Source organism: Schistocerca americana, chromosome 2 (genome assembly GCF_021461395.2).
Source record: "Schistocerca americana isolate TAMUIC-IGC-003095 chromosome 2, iqSchAmer2.1, whole genome shotgun sequence".
In the NCBI taxonomy this organism is placed as follows: domain Eukaryota; kingdom Metazoa; phylum Arthropoda; class Insecta; order Orthoptera; family Acrididae; genus Schistocerca; species Schistocerca americana.
This window is the reverse complement of record NC_060120.1, coordinates 25,225,040-25,239,875: the sequence shown is the minus strand read 5'-3', so window position 1 is coordinate 25,239,875 and position 14,836 is coordinate 25,225,040. Positions and strand designations below refer to the sequence as shown.

Here is a 14,836-nt window from a genome sequence, read left to right as displayed (position 1 = left end):
TTAATTTACATTTATCTGTATTTAGAGTTAGCTGCCATTCTTTACACGAATCACAATTCCTGTCCATGTCATCTTGTATCCTCCTGCAGTCGCTCAACGATGACACCTTCCCGTACACCACAGCATCATCAGCAAACAGCCGCACATTGCCATCCACACTATCAAAAAGATCATTTATGTAGATAGAAAACAACAGCGGACCTACCACACTTCCCTGGGGCACTCCAGATGATACCCTCACCTCCGATGAACACTCACCATCGAGGACAACGTACTGGGTTCTATTACTTAAGAAGTCTTCGAGCCACTCACGTATTTGGGAACCAATCCCATATGCTCGTACCTTAGTTAGGAGTCTGCAGTGGGGCACTGAGTCAAACGCTTTCGGGAAGTAAAGGAATATGGTATCCGTCTGATACCCTTCATCCATGGTTCGCAAGATATCATGTGAAAAAAGGACGAGTTGCGTTTCGCAGGAGCGATGCTTTCTAAAGCCGTGCTGATGCATGGACATCAACTTCTCTGTCTCTAGGAAATTCATTATATTCGAACTGAGAATATGTTCGTGAATCCTGCAACAAACCTATGTTAAGGATATTGGTCTGTAATTTTGAGGATCCGTCCTTCTACCCTTCTTGTATACAGGCGTCACTTGCGCTTTATTCCAGTCGCTCGGGACTTTACGTTGGGCAAGAGATTCGCGATAAATGCAAGCTAAGTAAGGAGCCAATGCAGTAGAGTACTCACTGTAAAACCGAATTGGAATCCCATCAGGACCTGGCGATTTGTTTATTTTCAACCCATTCAGCTGCTTCACAACCCCAGGGATGTCAATCACTATGTCCTCCATGCGGGAATCTGTACGAGACTCAAACGGCGGTATGTTTGTACGATCCTCCTGCGTGAAAAATTTCTCAAATGCTAAATTTAAAATTCCAGCTTTCGTTTTCTCGTCACACGAGAAATCTGCCGGAAGTTCTCAAGTCAAAACCTTTTTTTCCTCACTCTTCAGTCACGCGAATGGAAATTCTTTGTTGGTAACGACAGGCAGCGCCTTTCTTCCTTATCCCTTACGTTTCTCTTTCCTTGCGCATTTTTTTGGAGAGAGAAACGATCGTGTCACTTGTTGAAGGAACCTAGAGAGCAGCGGCGCGGGAGAGAAATGCGGCGAACTGCCACGTTGCGACGTGGCCGTCACTCAGCCGCGCCGCCTGCACCTGTTGAGTCCACGGCTGCGGCACCGCCAACAGCCGACAGCAGGCGTTCTCTCCACCTGTGTCTGCCCTCGATGACACTCTGTAAGGGCAGTCTCGTAACGTGTGGGCTAGTTATAGTTTGCAATCTGTCTGTGGTGCCATCTACATCATCTACACGGCTCCAAAGCCACCACGGTGATCTTTTAAGGTGGGGGAAGGGGGAAGGGGGATTAATATTTTATTTTGTAATCTCATCAACTGATTTTTCATTACAGTATGATACTAATACAAATGGAATCAAAGTGAAATGATAATTAAATGGACACCCTAGCTGCAAACAGGCGTTGATGTACTTCATTGGGGACATGTTGAAAATGTGTGCCCCGACCGGGACTCGAGCCCGGGATCTCCTGCTATAATTAAATGGACACCCTAGCTGCAAACAGGCGTTGATGTACTTCATTGGGGACATGTTGAAAATGTGTGCCCCGACCGGGACTCGAGCCCGGGATCTCCTGCTTACATGGCAGTCGCTCTATCAATCTGAGCCACCGTGGGCACAGAGGATAGTGCATCTGCAGGGACTTATCCCTTGCACGCTCCCCGTGAGATCCACATTCCCAACATGTCCACACCACTGCATTCGTAGTGCGCCTAATAGATGTTTGCCCATTATACTCGGAGGGATAAGTCCCTGCATACACACTATCCTCTGTGCCCGCGATGGCTCAGATGGCAGATGGATAGAGCGTCTGCCATGTAAGCTGAAGACCCGGGTTCGAGTCCCGGTCGGGGCATACATTTTCAACATGTCCCCAATGAAGTACATCAACGCCTGTTTGCAGCTAGGGTGTCCATTTAATTATCATTTCATTTCTAGCAAAGCTGCATGGTCATCCACGGTAACTGTTCTTTCGGGAACAGATACTGCCGCCATATATAGGAATCAAAGTGACAGAAAGTTCCAGCACATACGGGAAGGTGTCGTCGTCGAGTGACTGTAGGATGATACAAAATGACTTTGACAGGATTTGTGATTGGTGTAAAGAATGGCAGCTAACTCTAAATATAGATAAATGTAAATTAATCCAGATGAATAGGAAAAAGAATCCCGTAATGTTTGAATACTCCATTAGTAGTGTAGCGCTTAACACAGTCACGTCGATTAAATATTTGGGCGTAACATTGCAGAGCGATATGAAGTGGGACAAGCATGTAATGGCAGTTGTGGGGAAGGCGGATAGTCGTCTTCGGTTCATTGGCAGAATTTTGGGAAGATATGGTTTATCTGTAAAGGAGACCGCTTATAAAACACTAATACGACCTATTCTTGAGTACTGCTCGAGCGTTTGGGATCCCTGTCAGGTCGGATTGAGGGAGGACATAGAACCAAATCAGAGGCGGGCTGCTAGATTTGTTACTGGTAGGTTTTATCACCACGCAAGTGTTACGGAAATGCTTCAGGAACTCGGGTGGGAGTCTCTGGAGGAAAGGAGGTGTTCTTTTCGTGAATCGCTACTGAGGAAATTTAGAGAACCAGCATTTGAGGCTGACTGCAGTACAATTTTACTGCCGCCAACTTGTATTTCTCGGAAAGACCACAAAGATAAGATAAGAGAGATTAGGGCTCGTACAGAGGCACATAGGCAGTCATTTTTCCCTCGTTCTGTTTGGGAGTGGAACAGAGAGAGAAGATGCTAGTGGTGGTACGAGGTACCCTTCGCCACGCACCGTATGGTGGATTGCGAAGTATGTATGTAGATTTAGATGTAGATGTAGATAGCCTATTGTTTTCGAATAGTACAACGTAACTAATTTATTTATCGTACTGATACAACGGACAAATCACCATTTCACCATTAAGAACGTCATTTGCACGCACAGTGTAACACAAAATGGAGAATTTGACATTCACTATCCGTCATCGTAGGCCGCACCACTTTCTCTCTCTCGCTCTCTCTTTTGTTTTCGTCCAAATTATTGCTAAAGGAATAACTGTCACCGCTAAAATTCCATTCGCCTACCGGTTAGTCAAATATAACCAAGAAATCACATTTAGTGACATTATCTAAGGAGGTGTGTGCTATCACACGATTATCGCGTATTAACTTCATTAATTACTTAAGATTCAAGCTCGGGACTCTCTTCCTCCTCTTTCCTTTTCCTCTCTCTCGTTCCCAACCATGTATTTTCTCTATGTTCTTTATTTTCTCCCATGGTGTCATTGTATTTTTCTTTTTATCTCTTTCATCACATTGCTTTCTTTCATATTATTTCTTTTCTCTCTTTCTTGTGATTTATTTTCTCTCTTGTCTAATCCCGTTAGTATTTTCTCCCGTCTCATTCCATTACTACCTCGTTTAATTACTTTTCTATTTCTTTCTCATCACGTCTATCTTTTTTTCCCTTTCTTTCATCTGTCTCTTATTACGTCTTTTTTAAGTCCCTTAGTGCTCAGAGCCATTACGTCTTTGGTATCTCACTTGTTTAATCATTAGAGCAATGCCCACACATGAAAAGACAACTTGAACATGTGCACCGTTAATTTTTTGAATCTGTCAAGATTCATTGACCTTTAGGCAACTGGGCTTCAACCACTAACTAAGTTGGACAGAGAATTATAAAGAACTGGCGGTCACAATATCCACAACAAGTAAGGCAGAGACCTCAGTTAAAACCCGATTAAATGTGTCAGACGTGCGCACTGTATTCTTCTACTAGTGAAAAAGAGCACAGTTGAATTTTCGGTATGTATTTCTACAAGTATCCAGTCGTAACAGGAATTTTATTGAATAGAAGATTATGGCTCTATTTATCTAAGAGAGGGAATAATTTGGTACATCACTATGCATGAAGATTGCAATGGAAGTATTGTTAAAGGCAAAAATTGTGGATGGAGACTGTTCCTTGATTACACCATGCAGGTGGGTACTTATGATACTGCGGAGGGTACTTACCATACTGCAAACAAATTGGTTGCAGTAATTATGCAGAGAGTAAGAAGCTTGTTGTGGTTAGAACTGCATGAAGATCTGCATCGAACCTGAACACAACAACACTAATAGAAACGGTGTTGTAACTACTACTGGTTTCTGAAAAATATATTTAAAGTCTATTAGATGAACCTTGGAAATGAATGGTTCTCCAAATCACTAGTTTGAAATACTTTATTTCACTTCCCAAAATGAAAATATTCACGACTTTGAATTTTTTCGGTACAAATTTTGTCCACATTTGACCTGCAAAAGGATATTTCATTTCGCTTATTGCTTATTTAAAGAAATGCTGTCTGATATTTTAAAAATCAGGTAGCACATTATACAGTTCTACCTGTAATAGCACACTGTTCCACATTAATAGGAAAATTTGTTTTGAGCGATAGAATAAGGCTAATAACAAAGGCCAAGATCACGAGTTCGCGTCTCAGTCGGGTACACAGTTTTAATCTGCCAGGAAGTTTCGTATCAGCACACATTCCGCTGCTGAGTGAAAATTTCATTCTGAAAACATCCCCTAGGCTGTGGCTAAGCCATATCTCCGCAATACCCTTTCTTCCAGGAGTGCTAGTTCTGCAAGGTTCGCAGGAGAGCTTCTGTAAAGTTTGGAAAGTAGAAGACGAGGTACTGGCAGAAGTAAAGCTGTGAGGACGGGTCGTGAGTCGCGCTTGGGTAGCTCAGTTGGTAGAGCATTTGCCCGCGGAAGTTTCCGGAGTTCGAGCCTCGGTCCGGCACAGAGTTTTATCTGTCAGGAAATTTTAAAGGTAATAACAATGTGTTAGAAAGAAAACTAAATTAGTTATGGGAAACAGAGTGTTAAAGTGATGAAAAAATTTAGAAGAAAAAATCTAAAGATAGGAAAGGGACGATATGCAATTCTTTTTGCTGTTAAAATATAACAAATAAATTACGGTTCATGTTGTTGCTATTCTAGGTAGGAGGCTAAGGCAGAAGAATCGAGCCCATTCCACTTAAAGTATGGTACGAAATTACCTCTTCTTATATTAATAAATGAAGTACATCATGAATGACTCTGTGTGTATTCGTTTCTACTGTCCCAAGTACAAGTACTACTTATTACATCTTTTAAGTGCTTCTGTAGGGAATATCCATTGCTCTATTTATGTTGCTATATCTAAAAGTTGTTCTACATGTTCTATGTGTGCGGTTATGTTATACGTTTGTGTGCATGATGCTGTTTCCCTTAACCAGTGCAGTAGGCTGACAGGGAGCCTCAGAACTTAAACTTCGAGCCTCACTTCCCTGTATAACGTAATTCTGAGATGCAGTGATTGTCTCGTCCCTTATATTAGTAACTTCCCTTTACATTATTTAGTGATCATATTTAATATGCAGTTTAGAAACAAGAATCAATCACTTGTAAAGCATTTTTTCATAATTATCTTATTTATCAGTTTTAGCTGCTATATTCAGAATGTTATGAGTCTGTGTCTGATGTTGTTGTTGTGTTTGTAATATATTTCTGTGTTTTCATCTACACCAGTGTCTGTGTCTGTTTCTGAGTTTGTGTCCTCCCTCGTGTACGTCTTTTCGAGATCTGCTTTATGGATTTCCTTGTCTACAGATGTCATGACGTGTTCTTAAAGCCTTATTAGCGATGCTGCTTGGAGCAGACCATTTGTCTGCGTGTCGTGACATTCCTGAGATTTAATTATATTCTGTTACAGGTCTTAGGTTTGTGAGGGTGTTGCAGTGTAATGCCACGGTGGCGGCCAGTTATTAGAGAAGCTTTGGCCTCATGTCTCGCGTCTATGGGTAGAGCGACGGAAGGGACCGAGGACAAGGAGCTGCCGGCGGAAGACTGATAAATTTTATGAGAAGGCCTTATCGAATGCCCTCTTTGTGCTTGGACGTATCTACCCTGCGTTATTAAATTCTTTCCTACGCCACGAGTATTGGAATATTTACGGGCTAAACGTTGGCGGCAGCCCTCAAAACCAATACTGAATAGCTCTCGTTCAGTTATTTGTTTTACTCAATAATGACGATCGCACGATTACTCAGATTAGCAAAGTGATTGATGTAAAAATTGTAAAATTGTAGTTACATGGCTATAGAAAACTCGCAGCAAACCTTCTATAATTTTTAATTACAGCCTTTTAAAGTGGTTTAATGACGAGGAATTCGACTTTTTGTATTGTGGTATTGCGTTTCCATCAATACACATCCGTTACTCTATACAGACATAGAACTGCTACCACCACGGAGTTTATTTCTCTTGATCAGAACATTGTCATGTCTGCAACGAACGCTTCAGGCTGGAAGTGTGTTTGATAGGGTCCACGTGATCTTAATGCTGTAGGTAGAATGGTGGAGCCATACTGTTTCCTTATGAATCTCTAGGCATCAACAGCAACCACAGTTATTATAGAAACATATAACTAATTTACAGTAGATACATTTATTGATTTATTTTCTTCACACTGGCTAATATACACGATACTACGCAAAGTTTTCGAATGTCACTATAATACTCGTCAACGATACCTAGGGGGTAGAGGATATTTTGTTTTGCATCTATGGCCAGTTGGCCACGAAATGTCGCCATGCGTAGCCTAGTACGTAAAATGGTAAAACGAGCGAGGTGGCGCAGTAGTTAGCACACTGGACTCGCATTCCAGAGGACGACGGTTCAAATCCGCGTCCCGCCATCCTGATTTAGGTTTTCCCTAGATCACTTCAGGCAAATGGCGAGATGGTTCCATTGCAAGGGCACCGCCTACTTGCTTTCCTATCCTTCCCTAATCCGACGGGACCGGTGACCTCGCTGTTGGGTCATCTACCCCAAATCAACCAACCAACCTAATATGGTAAGATGATTTACTATATGATGAAGTCCATTCAACTTTTAATTGCATTTCATTTGAACTAATTTTACGCCTTACCAGGCTGCCCTCTTGTGGATACGCTAATAACATTGTAAATTGAGAGGATCGTGAACTCTGATCCAAGTATAGACATTCAGATGGATTTTACTCATGTAAATATTCGTTTGGAAAATCTTCCGACTTGTTCTTAATTTATATTTTTACTACGTCACAATGCTGCATACTCGAGACATACACTCTAAAACAGCTTTATAACGCAAACTTTCCAGCTGTGGAAACAAAATAAGGGAAAATTTGCTTCTGCTTATGCTTAAAGTACCCGATTTAAGCCATCTAGTGACTAACGAAAGCATGAAATGTGAAAACGATATAAACACTAGATTACTGTAGCTAAGTCAATTGAATCCGCAGCAGTGCTACTGAGTAACCATCATTACATGATGATAAGTGGCAGCTTCCGCTCTTTTAAAAGCGTAAATATATTTAAATGATCTATAATTTCACTACTTTGTACCTAAAGCAAAAATGTATTCACCGCACTGTGCGTTTAGTAGACGTAATTCGGCAACACACCTTACTGAAGAGTTTAGCGGGTAATCTATATATTCAGGGGCTTCGTTTTTTTTGCTTCTTAACCATGATTGAAGATAAGGACAAAGCCGTGGAGCCATAGTGTTGAAACTCGCCAACTAGCTTTCGTAACAGCATGCAACTCTAATGCAGTTACGATAGGACCTAGTTAAAGTACAGGGTGTTTCAAAAGAATGTACGTATTAAAAAGTATTACGTTGTCAAAATCATCGATCGCTGCGAAATGGCTTGGCTATTCGACAAACAAATACATCGTGTACTTTATATTTATTGCCGTTAGATATATGTTGTCTTCTATCTGCTTGGTCACCATCACATGTTGCAAAATGGCTACTTTCTGGGAGAAATAATTTTGTGTAATTCCGCGATTACAGTGCAACGATCTTCTAGATTGGGGTACCAAATTGATCAGACGAATGGATGGAACATTCACAGCTGGTATCAACGGTCTGTAGACACAGAAGGTGTATGTAAAAGGAAGAGTCCTGGCGCCCTCGTATTTGCCACGAAAATGTCACACGAATTCAAACCGCTTTCCAGCTTAGTCCTACAAAATCACGACGTCGTACCAGTCGAGATTAACAACTGCCTACAACAACAATTTTGCGTGTTTTTGAATGTCGCTTGGTTAAGAAGCCGTGCAAGTTACAGCTGTTACATACAGGCTCTATGTCACGACGACAAACGCAAGCGTCTGGCATTTTTTGACGAGATTCAGAACGCTATTGACAACGATAACTTTTTCGCGTAACGCATCGTGTTCAGTGATGAAGCGACTTTCCACCTTAGTGGGAACGTAAACAAAACATTGTTCGAATTTGGGGCCTACAGTCTCCAAATGCACGCACTGAACTTGTTCAAGATTCACTCAAGGTCAATATCTTTTGTACGATATCCCTTTCATCTGTTTACGGCACATTTTTATTTGATGAAACATGTTTAACGTTCAGCAGTATCTTGCTACTATACAAAGTTTGTTGTTTCCGAGGATGAGCGTGCTCTACGTCATTTTTCAGTAAGACGATGACGCTTACTCGACTAGCCAAGTGCGTGAATGTCTGAATGAGCCGTTGGAGTGATGCTCAAACAGCTGACGACTTGGCACTTCTTAGCTGGCCACCACTTTCACCGGATTTTACGCGCTGTGACTTCTTCCTGCCGAGTTTCATTAAGGACAACGTTTATTCATCAACACTACTACAGAACATAGAAGAGTTGAAGAACCTGTTACGTACTGCCATAAAACCAGTGACGATGGACATGCTTATCCGAGTTTTGGAGTATCGATGTGATATTGTTCGTGTCGTTGGTGGAAGACATACCGAACATCTTTAATCTAAACTTGAGAGATTCGTAAATGTGCGTCCGAAGTTTCATAGTTGTGCGTATTACGATTGAATAAGTATTTGCGTTCAAAATACGTATATTATTTTGGAAACACCCTGTGTATCTTTCTCCTCCCCCTCTTCTTTCTCCTCCTTCTCGTTTTCCCATTACTTCTTCTTCTTCTCCTTAATCAAAAGGCTACTGAGCTCACTCATAATTCTACATGAGGTTGGTAAACTATCGATGTTCTCGTATTTTCTAGCAGTTTTAACCTCGTCCATAAATTGCAGCCAGTGATCTTCTCTATCTTCTTCATATCATAGTTCCCGTGTCAGTACAGCGATTTGGCATTAATGGCAGATTGTTGTGAGTGTATCGCGTTTCTTGCTCTTCTCTGCATATCTTCTCTTGCGACTCTCACCCGTATTCTCAACAGTACCCTTCGTTGTACACCTTCAAGAGACCATGCTCCTAACACATGCGTGCATACACTTCACGTGCACCTCTACCTACTAATGACCTGGGCATTGTTTGGTGTCAATGGTGCAATTTCCAAGAAATGTGATTCTTTTGACTCCAGCGTTATTGCTTTCAGATCCACTGAAAGTTTTCCATTCTCTGTGATGTAGCTTCTGAGGTACTTGAACTTAAAGCAGGCAACTAGAGAGAAATAAGTAGTTAAAATGTCATTTGACTCGAGGCACAATGCGAAAGTATGAAAACGGTATGCTTCACATATAAAGAAGAGATCTTCATACTACAGAACTAAAAATACTTTGTTGGAAGCACGTCAGCAAAACTGAAAAAATTGTGGTGAAATAGAAAAGATTGCCTAAGACGTTAGAAATGCGCATTACTTATCTTACGAGTAGCACAGAAATTTTTCCCAAAATCTGTTCTGTTCCTCGGAAATGCCTTCCAAAAAACAAAGCTAATTCATGATGCCGGTGCCTTATTCAGATCGTCGTACTGAAATTGCAGCAGCTTACCGCGTCTTTCATCATCGCCCCACCAACGAACAGTTGAACTGTCTGCTTACGTCATTCTGAAATACAGCTTCCTGACTGGCGGATAGTATCGAACAGTGAAGAACTATAGTCATTATAGGTCAATGCTGGACAATCACTAAGTACAACGTTATGGGATGAAGTTCCTTGCATTCGGATGCTTTCAGAATAGTAAAAGTTAAACCTCTTTCAAATAAATTTAGTTTATTAGAAATAATTTTCATGCCTTTTATTTTTATATAGCAGCCAGGTCTTTTCACTGCACTGTTTCAAAGGAGCTGTGAAGCACAGTAGCAGCTCTAGCGCACATTGTCGGCTGCTTTCATTGTGTGGCTTCTCGTTCGCCGCCGTGACGTTAGCAGTCGCGGAAAACACACGCATGTCCTGCGTGGGAAGCTCAAATCCACTCGTGAAGTATTGTGTGGAACACAATCGGCTTACTGTACTTATGGGTGTTGCAAAATTCGGGGCTCAGGAAACTTTGTACAGATTCAATGCGAATAAACTTTCACTTGTTAAAGTAGATGTAAACAATACTAATCTGAAATCCAAGTGTTAAGTTACACTTCTCCCTTAACTGTCTTTGCGTTTAGGGCAATCATTCTGAATTACAAGCTGTTCAATGAGAGCGCAGTTAATGGACTGTTGTGTTACACAAGGGGGAATCTAAATGCGACAGAAATAAAACGTACGTAACACCTCTTAACGCAGTCAGGGCCAAAGGTTGCGTCATGACACTGACCGACTGCATCTTGTCTTAGTCATCCTTGGTCCCAACTCTACAGGAAGCTACAGTTAGCGCAGCGAGTCCCTCGGGAGTTAGTGTCGTCTTTCTAAATTGGTGTGACTACTTCTTATTCCAACAAGTCCTCGGTTGTCCTCACGAGGATGACTGAATGCCGCAGTACCCTAGCAGCAACAGTAGCTAGCTTTCCATATATATCAACACTCTGGAAGCCACCTTACGGTGTAGGGTATTTCTGGTTCTACTGTGATTTGTCCCTCTTCCCTGTTGTATTCATGAACGGGGCTCGGGAGGAGCGACTCTTAGTAAGCCTCAGTATCAACTCGCAAGAGAAGTGTGGGAGGACATAATAAGACGCCTATCACTTCTTGGAACGTGTGCACTCTTGAATTTTAATAGTAATGTTCCCAGTGATAAACAACGCCTCTTTTGTAGCGTCCGCTGCTGAAGTTCGGTGTGCAATCTACTCAAATGTGTCGCTTTTACCAGACGAAGCAGTGCCGTTCTTCAGAATGAGATTTTCACTCTGCAGCGAAGTGTACGCTGATACGAAACTTCCTGGCAGATTAAAATTGTGTGCCGGATGGAGACTCGAACTCGGGACCTTTGCCTTTTGCGGGCAAGTGAAGGTAGGAGACGAAGTAAGAAGTAAAGCTATGAGGATGGGTCGTCAGTTGTGCTTGGGTAGCTCAGATCGTAGAGCACTTACCCGCGGAAGGCAAAGGTCCTGAGTTCGAGTCTCGGTCCGGCACACTGCTTTAATCTGTCAGGAAGTTTCAGTGCCGTTCTTCTTTGCATCTTCTCTAATTTCTCTATTAAGCAAATTTGGCAGGGGTCTCAGGCAGGCGAGCAATACTCACGTATCGGTTGAACGAGGGTTTTTAAGCTATATACTGGCGATGAATTACATTTCCTTAGGATTCTTCCAATGAATGACATGCACTGAGGTGACTAAAGTCAGGGAATATCGATATGCGCACATGGCAGTAGCATCGTGTACACAAGATATAACAGGGCAGTGCATTGCGGGAGCTCTCATTTGTATTCAGGTGATTGATGTGAAAATGTCTGCGACGTGGTTGTGGCCGCACAACGGGAACTAACAGCCTTTGAAAGCGGAATAGTAGTTGCAGCTAGGTGCAGGACATTCGATTTCGGAAATTGTTAGAGAATTCAAGATTCCGAGATCCACAGTATCAAGACAGTGCCGGTAATACCGAATTTCTATAATTACCTCTCACCGGGGACAACGCAGTGGCTGACGGCCTTCACTTCACTACCGAGAGCAGTGGCATTCGGGTAGAGTTTTCAGTGCTAACAAACAAGTAACACTGCATGAAGTAACCGCAGAAATCAATGTGGGACGCACGACAAACGTATCCCTTGCGCCAGTGCGGAGAAATCTGGCATTAATGGACCATGGCAGCAGACGACCGCCGCCAGTGCCTTTGCTAAAAGCGCGAAATCGCCTGCAGCGCCTCTCCTGGGTTGATGACCATGTCATCTGGACCCTGGGCGACTGGAAAACCGACGCTTAGTAAGATGAGTTCCGATTGCAGTAGGAAAGAGCTGATGGTAAGGTTCGAGTGTGGCGCGGACTCCACGAAGTCATTGACCCAAGTTGTTAACAAGGCACTGTGCAAGCTGGTCATGGCTCCATAGTAGTGTGGGCTGTGTTTACATGGAATGAACCTATCGTTGACTGGAGATAGTTATGTTCGGCTACTTGGAGGCCATTTGCAGCCATTCATGGACTTCATGTTCCCAGACAACGATGGAATTTTTATGGATGGCAATGCGCCGTGTCGCCGGGTTACAGTTGTTGTCGATTGGTTTGAAGAACATTCTGGGCAATTCGAGTAAATGACCGCTACGGTCGTAGGTTCGAATCCTGCCTCGGGCATGGATGTGTGTGATGTCCTTATGTTAGTTAGGTTTAAGTAGTTCTAAGTTCTAGGGGGCTGATGACCTCAGAAGTTAAGTCCCATAGTGTTCAGAGCCATTTGAACCATTTTCCTACACTGTGCTTGTGTGCTCCTCGAGTGAACTGCAACCTGCTATTCATTTCAGGCTGGAAAATTTCATTTTATAGATCTATTTTTAATTTTATACTTTTGATACTGGCTTTTATACAGTTGTATCTACTACCTTGCCAGGATAGAAGTATCACATTATTGGTATTTGCACTTTTTATGTGGATTTTAAGTATGAATCTAATTCCACGTATAGTATGTCAGTACATGTTTTATTGTCATGCGCTCGTTTTGCCATGTGTAGTAATTTTAATTAATGACTACGCATACCGCATTTTAACCATTACGCCTGCGATACTGGTTAATCATGTATGCTAATTATAGTGTCCTCTGCTGGTCTCAGTTTCTTTGTAAAAATACCAGACGCATTCAGATCATCACCAGCACTCACTATGTACCTAAATGTCTAGTTTGACCTTGATACTACATTAGAATATTTTATGGTATGTATGGCTGGTGCACATGACTGTTAATCATGTAAACACTTTATCTTTCTTATGTAGCTCCAGGCTATTTACATATTTAGCGTCAGCAAACTGAACTTAGTTGGTTACACATTGTTTTTGTTTGTAACAGATCTGAAGATGGCAGTAGCCGAAACCGGTAATAGTGAAGTGTAAAAGTTTGTGTGATCACAAACGCCAAAATATGATCACTGACTCATTTTCAGACTTCATGTCTTCAGCTGATATGTACAGAGACACATTTACTGCCAAAGAGGTGGTCCAGTGGCTAATTACAATTTCGATGCTCCGTAGTGTCTTTGTATGATATTTCTGGACAGGAGTTCCTATCCACGATTTGGTCCTCAAGATATCCTCTACAACCCGTCAAAGTATGTCGCAACATTTCTGGGGCACCCTGTATAAGACTGTGTTATGTTTATTGTCTTATATTTTCTGCATTAGGGGACGCTCTGGTGCAATAATAAGGTATAGCTGCTGTGCCCATGCGCCTGAAGTCGAAGCAGCAAAAGGCTTCAATTACAAACACAGGTGAGTGGAAAATTAGTTTGAAAACTACCTTTTGCTTCAAAACAATCATATCTTAAACAAAACATTATAGCAGTTGATAATTTTCGTGTTCTCCTTCATTACTTATCTTTCTTATTTCTCTTCGTTATTTCTTAAAAATAATTTAATTTTTACGGTTTCTTAGTCTAGTCTTTTGGAAATGACGTTTGCCGTTTAGGTTCTTAAGCTATAAAAAACAGACACCGAATAAATAATACATTTATTTCTTATCAGCTAAATTACATAGTAAGCTACAGAGGTGACTCAATTATTTACAAGTGTCACTGAAGGAAAAGGACCTTTGGAGACGACCGATAACCATCTTCAGAGAGATTAAAAATAGATCTATAAAATGAAATTTTCCAGCCTGAACTGAATAGCAGGTTGCAGTTCACTCGAGGAGCACACAAGCACACTGTAGGAAAATGGTTCAAATGGCTCTGAACACTATGGGACTTAACTTCTGAGGTCATCAGCCCCCTAGAACTTAGAACTACTTAAACCTAACTAACATAAGGTCAATATTGGGGCCGTGGCTAGGCGTCGGCCTCTCTGTGGACTTTCGTTGTGCAGAACACCCCGTGCAACATTAGTGGCGGCCCTATTTGCTGATGAGTTCCATCGGCCGGCCGGGCGAGCGGTCTCTGTCAATAACGGAGCAGCTGTCCTTCCGTGTCGCATTACCGAGTATCTCCAGGGCCGATACTTTCTAAGATCAGTAAATGGCCTTCCTTACGGAGTATCGGAGAAGACGGCTAAAAGATTGGCTCGGCCTTCCATTAAGAAATTGCATATTAAGTAATTACTATGTGCCGAGTAACGTGATTAGACGAAAGCGAATAAATGAGTGGCTGGTCTTCGTGATAATCTCCCTCCCCCTCCCTCCCCCAATCTCTCTCTCAATCTCTCTCTCAATCTCTCTCTCAGTCTCTCTCTGAAGATGGTTATCGGTCGTCTCCAAAGGTCCTTTTCCTTCAGTGACACGTGTAAATAATTGAGACACCTGTGTAGCTTACTATGCAATTTAGCTGAAAAGAAATAAACACATTACTTATTCCGTGTCTGTTTGTGATAGCCTGA

At 42.1% G+C, this 14,836-nt stretch overlaps 1 protein-coding gene and 1 non-coding gene across 3 annotated transcripts in view; one reads left to right on the top strand and one right to left on the bottom strand.

The window, feature by feature from the left end:
• LOC124595515 (brain-specific angiogenesis inhibitor 1-associated protein 2-like) overlaps window positions 1-14,836 on the bottom strand; it is a 912,282-nt gene that overhangs the window by 188,878 nt on the left and 708,568 nt on the right. The window lies entirely within an intron of this gene.
• Trnat-ugu lies at window positions 1,913-1,993 on the top strand. The gene has a single exon. It is a non-coding gene; the product is annotated as a tRNA-Thr (tRNA).